Here is an 11,310-nt window from a genome sequence, read left to right on the forward strand (position 1 = left end):
GGGATGTACCCACCAGCAGTGTGCATCTGTAAAGTCCATTTGACACAACAATTTTCATTAAAAACTGTAATATGATGCTTTGAGCTATTGATTTCATAAATACTTATCCATCTGGACTGAATTCTACCGATATGTCGTGATGTATGCCACGATAAACCTATGTTCATCTCTATGGGACCTACGCAAAATTCAATAATTTTCTAAACATAAGGCAAATTGGAGATAGTCTAGTGAGACCGCAAGATAATATGTTTCCCGGAGCTTAAAACGATTAAATTTAAAATCAATAATCCAGAAAACATTTATCTTGAATAGTATATGCCAACGTTCGTGGATTTTAACCAATTTCAGCAAACCTCAAAATCCTTTAATGTTAGAAAGTGGTTATACCTTTAAACATACTCATGTGCTACGTGTTCACATAGTGCTTTGTTGACAGTTTTGTAGTGATAGGTCTTTAGTGTTATTCAGACGTGTAATTTTGAATAACAAATGGTGTTATAAGTTGATCCTTCTTCACATAAGGGTGCATTTTATTGATCTACTTTCTATAAACCCCTTCCAAATCGAAAATTTTCTTGAATGAATCATCGACCTTTAACACTTTTTGAAAAGTTTTTGCACTTTATATTTAAATTTCGGTAATCGGTTAACAATTCCAATAATCTCAGATCCAATTGTACATTTGTTTTTGAAGTTTTGGCGACTTTCTGACGTTTAAGTATACATTGCGAAAAATGGTCCGCTATAGGGATATATTTTGAGATTCCGGGGTGATAAATTAGTTTTTCTTTCAAAAAATGATTTGTTCAATACGTTTTGAATATGAATTTACTTCAATATAAATTAATTTTTTGTATATTAATTGAATTAAATTAAAAAATCTTAGGGTGTGCTAATTATATGCCCGCTTGATAATTTGGGCGTCTTCACAAAACGTTTATTTTCAAAAAACCACTGATAATACTATTCCCTTATATCATTAAATCTGTTAAATACATTATAGAAAACGATTTTGTTTACGAAAATATTTAAATTTTCCCTATCAAAAGTCTTAGCTGACTGAAATCATTTTGCCACAAAGGGGTGTGCTAATTCTGTGACCAACACTGTACCTGTATATAAATAAAAATCAAATGTCGTTCGTTGGTAATGGCACCAGTTGAGAACGGCTGGACCGATTTCGATAATTCTTTCTGTAAAATGTGCGCCATAACCCGACTTGGGTTTTTATGCAAAGAAATTTTGACCACGCTCACTTTTACGCCCACTTTTTTCAATTTGTGTCATTTCTACAAAAACTACTGAACCGATCTTTCTGAAATTGCCAGGGAATGTACAGGTAAAAAAAGGCTAAAAATTTTGTTGAATTTCAGAAGGGGCGGGGTACTTCCCCTGTACCCTATTTCTTTAAAAATACTATCTAGTATATAAAAGACAATGTGTGCATGTTTGTATGTTCCGTATAGACTCAAAAACGGCTGAACCGATTTTCTTGAAAATTTCAGGGAATGTACAGGAAACACCCGTGGTGAAAATAGGCTATATATTTTTTAATTTCGGAGAGGTCGGGGTACCTTCCCCATGCCCTATTTTTATAAAAACCCTATTTTATCACGCCCACTTTTTAAATACGTTACATACCTAAAACTACTGAACCGATTTTCCTGAAAATTTACAGGGAGGACCCGTGGTTAAAATAGGCTACACATTGTGTTGAATTTCGGAGGGGTTTGGTACCTCCACTATGTCTGATTTAATAATACCGCTATTTTAGCAAAAATGAAACGATTCACCCTGCTTCGACCTTCCACCCTCCAATTCACCATGTTTCGAACTTCCATCCTCCGATCCACCCTGCTCGGAATTTCAACCCTTCGAACCACACCCTCCCATCCACCCGCTCCGAACTTCTGCATATCGAACCACTCTGCAACGAACCACCCTGCTCCGAACTTCCACCTTTCGATTCTCCGACCCTAGGTACTCTTTTTGCGACCTTAAGACCCGACCACGCCCAATTTCTATCTCCGAAACGTCTGAGCCGATTTTCCTACAAATTTCAGGGAATGTACCGGGATAATCCTGGTGAAAATAGGCTGCATATATGTCCCCTGGTGTTTGGTAAAAATAAACTATATTGTTACGAATGTAACTGATAGGTTTAAGTTAGTTTAGTTTAATTTCCGTTAATTTAAAAATTTGAATTGTAACGTAAAGTTTTTATTACGCAGTTACTTTATTTAAGCAACAACAACTACCATGTAGAACTCTCTTCATCATTCTAGTCGTTACATTACCTTTTGTTAATGTTCTTTTGTTTGTTTTGCCATAATAATGTAATTATCGTTTAGTTCCTACTTCTTGTATTTCGTGTAGTTGTTTGTTGTTGTAATTACGTCATTACTGTGCTTGTCTACTTGTATGTATGTGAGTATGGTTGTTCGCTTAGTGCGAATGTGTGTCTGTGTGTTCGCTGCACAGATTCGAGAGGTTGCCATATGTTCTAGATATTTCTAGACCAAGGAGATTTTGGGTATAAATAGAGTTACGAATGGCAACATTGAGTTGAGTTGTGTTTTAAGCGTTGAACTGAACAGATCGGTTAAATAAGAGCTGCGTGCTAACTAGAGACTTGCTGTGTGCTTTGTAATTAAAGTCGGTTCTGAATAAGTGTAATAAAGTAAATAAAGCTTGTAGAAACGTAATCTAAAACGAACCCTGTTTTATTTGGTACAAATCGTATCGGGGAATAAAACAACGTCTACACGGATATTAGTTAAATCTAATTCCGTAACAATTGGTGTCAGCAGTGAGATTACGATCATCCTACAATGAAGTTTAAGGATCTACGAGTGGAAGACTTGAAGAAGGAGCTAAGTAAGTTGGAGTTGTGTTCTACTGGCAACAATGCCGAACTACAAAAACGCTTGTTGGAAGAGTTCGAGCGCCGTGGAATGAACATCGATGAATATGAGTTCGACGGTAAGGAGGAAGTCGAGTTACCCGCAAAGGGCGAATCCACTGTTGAGGAAGTTTCATCGGTAGCTGCCAGGGGTGACGATTTGAAATCAATGCTGGCTATGATGATGCTGGAAATGAAATCTGACAACAGTAAAATGATGGAGAAATTAGATGCTAAAATGGAAGAAAATTCCAGAAAGAGCGAAGAAACTTCCATACTTGTGATGGAAATGAAAGCAGAAAATTGTCGAATGGTTGAAGAAAATTCCAGTAAAATGATGGAGAAATTAGATGCTAAAATGGAAGAAAATTCCAGAGAGAGTGAAGAATATTCCAGAAAATTGGAGGAAAGATTTGCCAAATTCGACGACAAATTAGAGGAAAAGTTAGAAGAGAACTCTAGAAAAATCGCTAAGGGCATGGAAGAGAAACTAGAGGCAAATTCTAGAACTATTAACGAGAAACTCGAGAACATCACGATGGTGATTGAAAAGAGAGTAGAAAACGTGGAGGTACAAATTAAAGAGTTGGATAAACAGATTTTGTCTGTTGACGAGAAATTTCTGGCTCAAGATGAGAAGATTCTGGGCATAGAGAGGAAAATGTCGGAACTGGAAATCAAAGGTGGCCCAGTGAGAGCTATTCATAACACGATAAAAATCAAGCCTCCAGTGTTCGACGGCTCAACCTCTTTAAATGTGTTCAAATTACAGTTCGAGACATTGGCTGCTAGAGATTCTTGGAACGACAACGACAAGGCGGTATCACTCCTTATGGCATTGAAGGGTGATGCTGCTGACGTATTACAGAGTATTCCCGCCGCTTCTAGGAACAACTATGGAGATATAATGGCTGCTCTTGAACGTAAGTACGGTAGTGAACACAAGCAAGAGATCTACCGAATGGAACTGAGGGGAAGAGTCCAGAAGCCAAATGAGACCTTACAAGACTTTGCGGCTGATATAGAGCGGTTGGCGCAGTTGGCATATCCAGGAGAGACACATCCATTGGTGGACCGCATAAAGATTGAGACATTTGCAAGTGGTATTCGTGATCCAGAGATAAAATTTGCGACGTATGCGGCACCGATAGGAACATTTGCAGAAACCGTGTCATTTGCCCTGGCCCAAGAAACCGCGAGGATGCTGGTGAAACCTAAAGCCTACAACGTGAGGAGGCTGCAAGTTGAGGACAACAATTCCCAGACCGTTGTCGATCCGCTAAAGGATGCACTAATGCGTGTGAAACGAGGGGCTGGTAAAACGAGAAAGACTTGCTACAACTGTCGTAAAGCTGGACACATTGCACGAGAATGCATATTGCAACGACCAAGGCTCAGATCCACCTCACCGCCTTCAAAAAGCAACGACCAACCGGTGGCCAAGACTCTGCAAAGAGAGACATCAGGTGAATCAGATACAGCAAGTTCTGCTAATCACGAGGCGCCGCTGGCAGAGGATGAAAACGATGGTCCCACAATTTCTATAGCCATAGTCCAGCAGAAGAATCACAACTTGACGGTTAAAGGCTTCGTCAATGGTGTATTGCGTACCTTGACATTGGACACCGGAGCAACAAAGTCCATTATTAGACCGGATTTGGTAAAAGGGAAGGTATTGCCGTTAAATGGAGTTAAATTGCGGACGGCCACAGGCGAGACTACAACGGTGCATGGAAAGGCCTACCAAAGGCTGAGCATGGGTAGAAAATCTGTAAATTTCGATTTTGTAGTGGCCGATATTATGGACGAAGTTATACTTGGTGTAGACTTCATGATTGCCTTCGATATAAACCTGGACATAAAGCACCGTGTGATGACTTGGTCCAATGTGGAAATACCGATTAATGTGGGCTACAAAGAGAAGAAAAGCATGTGTCGCCCTAGCGCAGAATCTGACGAAATCGCTGTAGATGTCCGTACGCTGAAGGTGGAAGCCGCCGAAAAATGGCCAGTACGAAAGCGGAAAAATCTCGCAACGAGGAGGAAAAAGCGAAGATGTACGTCGAGGAAACGTCCATCGAAAAGCGGCCGTACAACAAGGAGGGATAAGTCCGATGAAGACCAGGTGGCACTTAGGAAGGTGACCACAAAGAAAGAAGGTATAACGTCAAGATTCCTGGGGAGAAAGCAACGTCCAGAAGAGCAGAAGTCCAAAGCTGACGCAGTAGAGGGTACATCTAAATCGGTTGCCACCACTACGGAACGAGAACTGCGCCTAGTCAAGAGGAACAGGCTTAAGCGGGAGGCAGTGTTACCGATGCCCATACCACAGAGAGGGAACTGTGCCTATTCGGGACGAACAGGCTTAAGCGGGAGGCAATGTTACGAATGTAACTGATAGGTTTATGTTAGTTTAGTTTTATTTCCGTTAATTTAAAAATTTGAATTATAACGTAAAGTTTGTATTACGCATTTACTTTATTTAAGCAACAACAACTACCATGTAGAACTCTCTTCATCATTCTAGTCGTTACATTACCTTTTGTTAATGTTCTTTTGTTTGTTTTGCCATAATAATGTAATTATCGTTTAGTTCCTACTTCTTGTATTTCGTGTAGTTGTTTGTTGTTGTAATTACGTCATTACTGTGCTTGTCTACTTGTATGTATGTGAGTATGGTTGTTCGCTTAGTGCGAATGTGTGTCTGTGTGTTCGCTGCACAGATTCGAGAGGTTGCCATATGTTCTAGATATTTCTAGACCAAGGAGATTTTGGGTATAAATAGAGTTACGAATGGCAACATTGAGTTGAGTTGTGTTTTAAGCGTTGAACTGAACAGATCGGTTAAATAAGAGCTGCGTGCTAACTAGAGACTTGCTGTGTGCTTTGTAATTAAAGTCGGTTCTGAATAAGTGTAATAAAGTAAATAAAGCATTGTAGAAACGTAATCTAAAACGAACCCTGTTTTATTTGGTACAAATCGTATCGGGGAATAAAACAACGTCTACACGGAGATTAGTTAAATCTAATTCCGTAACAATATGTATTTTGTGGAATTTCGGCGGAGCGTGGTTTGAAAATTAATTCGTTGTTGTTGTTGTAACAGTGTTTTTGTTATGTTTATTTGTTCGTTCCTCTGTTCAATCTGGCTCTGGGTCTATCTCCAGTTCCAGAAAAGTGGCTGCTTCGATGGGATGTAGCCACAGATCCACTGGAGTTAGATGGGTAGGTTTGGCGGGGCAGTTCAAAAGGTGTTGTGTGTCGTGCGGGCCCATGCCGCATACCAGGCATATGTCTTGCACGGCGCGATCGATTTCCGCCCAATACGAATTTAGGTGACTGCAATATCCCGAGCGTAGTTGTGCCAAAACTACTCTGGTTTGTCGTGGCAGCTGACGCTTCTCAGCTGCGATAGATGGAGGATGTACTCCGAGTACTTTATTCACACTATAATTGCTTAAGGCCTTGGCAACTGCGTCCGTGTGAATGCTATTCAATCCTGCTTGATATGCTTGTTGATCTAGGGGTTCTCTCCTGTATCGTTGGACCTCTCCCTCTAAGCATGGATATCCTTCCTGATCTCCCTGAATGGGCCGGGCCTACCCACAAGATGGTGATTGGGATGGCTCACACGATAACATCCAAGCAGGTACTGCAACGAAAGCATCTCATTGTGTTGCTTTACAGGAAGAATTTTTGCCTCCTCATGTAGATGGTCCACTGAAGATTTGAGGAGTCACCCTGTCGCTGTTCTCAGGGCGGCATTCTGGCAAGTTTGAATATTTTTCTAGTTCGAATCACACAATCTCGGGGACCAGACTGGAGCCGCATAACTTACCACAGACCGACCTATCGCGTTATACGTGGCCAACAAGGTTTCTTTATCTGCACCCCAAGTGTTGCCGGCTAGGGACTTGAGGACCTTGATCCTACTTTTCAACTTGTCGCAAATAGCTGTGGCGTGTGCGCACGACGTGAATGTAGTGCCGAATGTGACCCCTAAAATTTTAGGGCAGTTTGTGGTCGGAATTCTGCTACCGTCGACCACGACATTCAACTCACGTCCAAACTGCGCTGTCCATGTGGTGAACAGAGTGGCTGTAGATTTTGTGGGGGAAATCTGCATATTCCTCGAATGGAAAAAGGTGGTAAGATCGGTTAACTAGTTGTTCAGTCTCTCACAGATGTCATCAGGATAGGTACCCGACGCCAGGATCGTGCAATCATCCGCATACGTCACGATCTCAATGCCGTCTGGAGGGGGTGGAATACAGGAGAGGTAGAGGTTAAACAGTTCCGGAGATATCACCCCACCTTGGGGAACTCCCTGTTTCACTCTACGGGGTTTGGACTTCTTATTCCTGAATTCCACGTACGACTGGCGTCCACACATATAGTTGACTATCCAACGTTTCAAGCTTGGCCGGAGGGTTGTCTGTTCAATGTCCTCAAACAGCGTGGAGTGCCTGACTGTATCAAAGGCTTTTGATAAGTCAACCGCCACCATCACTATTCTATCGCACGGCCGTCTCTGGTTGAGTCCATTATAGATATATGTGGTAATGGCGTGCAGCGCTGTTGTTGTGCTGTGCTGCTTACGGAATCCATGTTGATGATCGGCAACTTGATAGCTATTTCTGATGCTGGGGAGGAGCAAGGCCTCAAGTTTCTTTGCTACGGGCGACAAAAGCGAAATCGGTCTGTACGATTCACTTTTGCTGGCATCCTTGCCTGGCTTCCGTAGTGGGACCACCCTGCCCATTTTCCAGACTTCGGGAACAACGAGAGTGGCTAGCGACAAGTTGAAGACTTTGGTGAGATACTCGACTCCCGGCTTATCCAGCTGCTTCAACATTACCATGGAGATTCCATCAGGGCCCAAAGCTTTGGATGATTTAGCGTTCCTGATGGCATTGGCAACATCATCCATTGTAAATTGTGGTGGTTCATCCTCGGCAGGAAGAGATCTGATGCGACGTAATATTCTTCTCTTCGCCCTGTCACTCTCGGGATGCTCGACAAACTGTCGATTGAAATTACTTGCGCACCTCTTCGGGCCAGCAGGGATATGGCGAGCGGCTGCAGCAGTGATGATGTCCCGGAACGTCCTTTCCGCTACCCGAACATCAGAAGGATTGGGCAATTCTCTGAAGCGGTGATTGGTGAACTCTCTGAAACTCGGCCAATCAGTTTTTTTATGATTGACGAACGTGCGGCGTTCAGAGGTTATGAAGTCGGGTGGTCTGCTAATGGAGACAATTATGGGGAGATAGTCTGATCCAAGGGAAATGACGGGTTGCCAGGTAACGTCATTTGTCAGACCAGGTGACACGATGGTTATGTCAGGCGAACTGTGACACTCTCCTCTAATTCTGGTAGGGGCGTCCTCATTGACCGTGTAAAACGTAGAGCTATCAATCTGCTCAGCCAGCGCTGTACCTCTCTGGTCGTTTCCGAGGGCCGAATGCCACATCTCATGATGCGCATTAAAATCCCCCAGGACCAGACGATTATGACCTTGCAAGGGGGGGCTAATGTCAGGCCTATAATCAGGGATACAGCTATTTGTCGACGGGATGTATACATTCAGCAACTCTATCTTGGCAGCTCCACAACTGACTGCTCCCCCCATACATTCCATGTACGGGTCATTAGAGACAGGCTCAAGCGAGATAGGTCTGTTTTGGACAGACTGGTGCAATAGGAAAGCCAATCCCCCACCTCCACTTCTGGTGCGATCTTTCCTCAGAACATTGTAACCATCACAATGCTCTAAGCTGTGGTTGTTGTTCAGCTTGGTTTCCTGCACCGCCGCGACCTTGATGTTCTTCCGACTCATAAAATCTACTATCTCCTCGATCTTACCCCGGAGTCCATTGCAATTCAATTGCAAAAAAGCTGCATTTTCGGGGATTGGGACAACAACGGCTGGTGTTAAAGGCTGCGTGTGCGGTTGTTGTCGAGGGGACTGCGGGGGAGTTTCGTAATCAGACGAAGAGGGAGTATCGTAATCCGACGACGACTCACTGGGGACTGTGTTCACACAGCATGCCGCAACATAGTCCCTGTCGTAGTCCCTCACGTGGACGAAAAACGAAACAAATACAAACATGTACACACTGAGGTGGCAGCCGCTGGCCGGAACATTGGTTTTGTGTTGTTCCGGGTCAATCCGGTACGAAAGAACCCGCTGCCGTGGGATTGAATTAATTGAATTAATTCGATAGACAATGGTGGTTGTGTCTCCGACTTATTTGTGGCTTTAAGACCCCGCCACGCCCACTTTTTTAAATGTGTTATATCTTCAAAACTTCTAAACCGATTTCCATGTAATTTTCAGATGATGTACAGGGATGGTCCTTTGTGGAAAAATGCTATAAATTTTGTTAAATTTCGGAGGTGCTGGTTATACCCTGCGTCCTATTTTTTTAAATGCGCTATATATGTAAAATGTACAAACCATAAGACCCGACCACTCCTACTTTCTTAAATATGTTACAAATCAATGGAAATACCAGATGTTATGCACAGCGAAGCTTTGGTCTTATTGGAAAGCAAGTATTTAAATTAGAAGGCAACATATCGATAGCTTTAGCTTCATCAGGTATAAAAGATGTACATTATATGAAAGTGGAAGGACGACACAGTTGGCCCTTAAACCACTAACATTCATGTGAATGAAGGGCACATATGCAATATTAAATATAAGTTATCACCTGGAACGAATTTACAATGGCACATAATAATTTAAGAAGCAATTCACCTTTAGATTTTAGACAAACACTTCCAGTTATACTATTCCAGCAGATGAAATAAATGCATGCCTCAAGTCATCAGCTTTTTGGCGGTATGTAAAATTGCATATCGACACAAACAAATCTGAAGATATTTAATTTATAATCACTTGCAGATCCCGACTAATTAGCGATGCAATAAAAATACAATCGCTGACTTAAGGTAACATAAAAGTGCTTCAAGGGCCAGCAACGCGGTCCGGGTCGGCTAGTATAATAATAAAAATCAAAATAAATGGTAAAAAATAAACAAAAAATTGATCAATTGATCGAAAAAAAAACAAATGATAAAGAAATAATAAATTAAAAAATTAGCTGTAGGTGATGGCATAAGCTAAAAATGCTATTCTCCCAATTAATATTATTTTATATTAAAGATAAGTTTTATAAATTAATAAAATAATGAGATTAAAAAAACATATAATAAGTAATAATAAAAACGAATGATAAACAATAACAACTATTAATACAAACGAATAATAAAAAATATTGTTGGCGTTTTTTATTGTTGGATTGCAGAATTTTACATCTTTGTGTTTATTTCAGCTTGAGTCCATATTTTGTTGTAATTCAATTGTTTGAATAACAACAAAATATTTTAAAGTGGATATGAAATTGATTAGTTGCGGGCGAAGGGTAGGGAATACTATAGTTTCAGTTGTCACCAAACAACTTCATCAGTCCCCTTTTTTCGCCGACTCTGTATCGATAAACAGGTCAATAAAGCCATCTAGCAAATTAAATAAAATGAGAAATTTGCTAAAAAAAAACCAAATGATAAAAAATAATATTAATAATATAAATATATATAAAATAAAAATTATACAAAAACAATAAAATATTTAAATAAAAAAATAAAAAGTAATTAAAAATTATTATGTGATAGTAAAATAATAATAAATAGTAAACAACAATATAATAAATGAATTATATTAAAAAATAATAAAATAAATAAATAATAACAAAAAACAAACCAAATGATGAAAATAATAATGAAAAATAAAAATAATAAAATATAAAATAATTATAAAAATTGAACAATAAGAAAAATAAAACAAAAAATTAAAAAATCTTCGAATTCAAGTATTTTGTGTGTGTGTAGTCGGACACATACACATCCCACCATACCACTTGCTGTTATTTTTCGAATGTTTGCCACAAGTCTCGAAAACGATATCATTTTTGAACATTTGACAGTTCAAATCGAGTGGATTTCGTAAATATAAACCAAGCATAAGTGTTCATAAGGACAACATATGGACAGGTTGCCAAACACAAGACCAACAATGTTTATCAGTTACATATCGAGTCACAAACATAACAAAGAAATAAAGACGAAAAATGTACATAACAGAAACATCAAGAAACTTTACTAAAAGTGTTTTTCGCCGGTATCGTAAAAACTATCGTCAATTCATTCGCTAATAATTGGTCTGTTCCAGAACTGCAAGAATCTACTAATTCTTACTATTTTTTTCGATAACATAAAGGAAAAAATGTTATCGTAGTTAAAAAATAGTAGCTTCTTGCAGGTTATGGAACAGGCATTATATTATTACCGATATTCGATATTTCCTGTCACAAACTGAGCGACGAATGAATCGTTTTCAA

The sequence above is a fragment of the Musca autumnalis genome, unplaced genomic scaffold, assembly GCF_047663935.1.
Source record: "Musca autumnalis isolate F117 unplaced genomic scaffold, ASM4766393v1 scaffold_1, whole genome shotgun sequence".
In the NCBI taxonomy this organism is placed as follows: Eukaryota; Metazoa; Arthropoda; class Insecta; order Diptera; family Muscidae; genus Musca; species Musca autumnalis.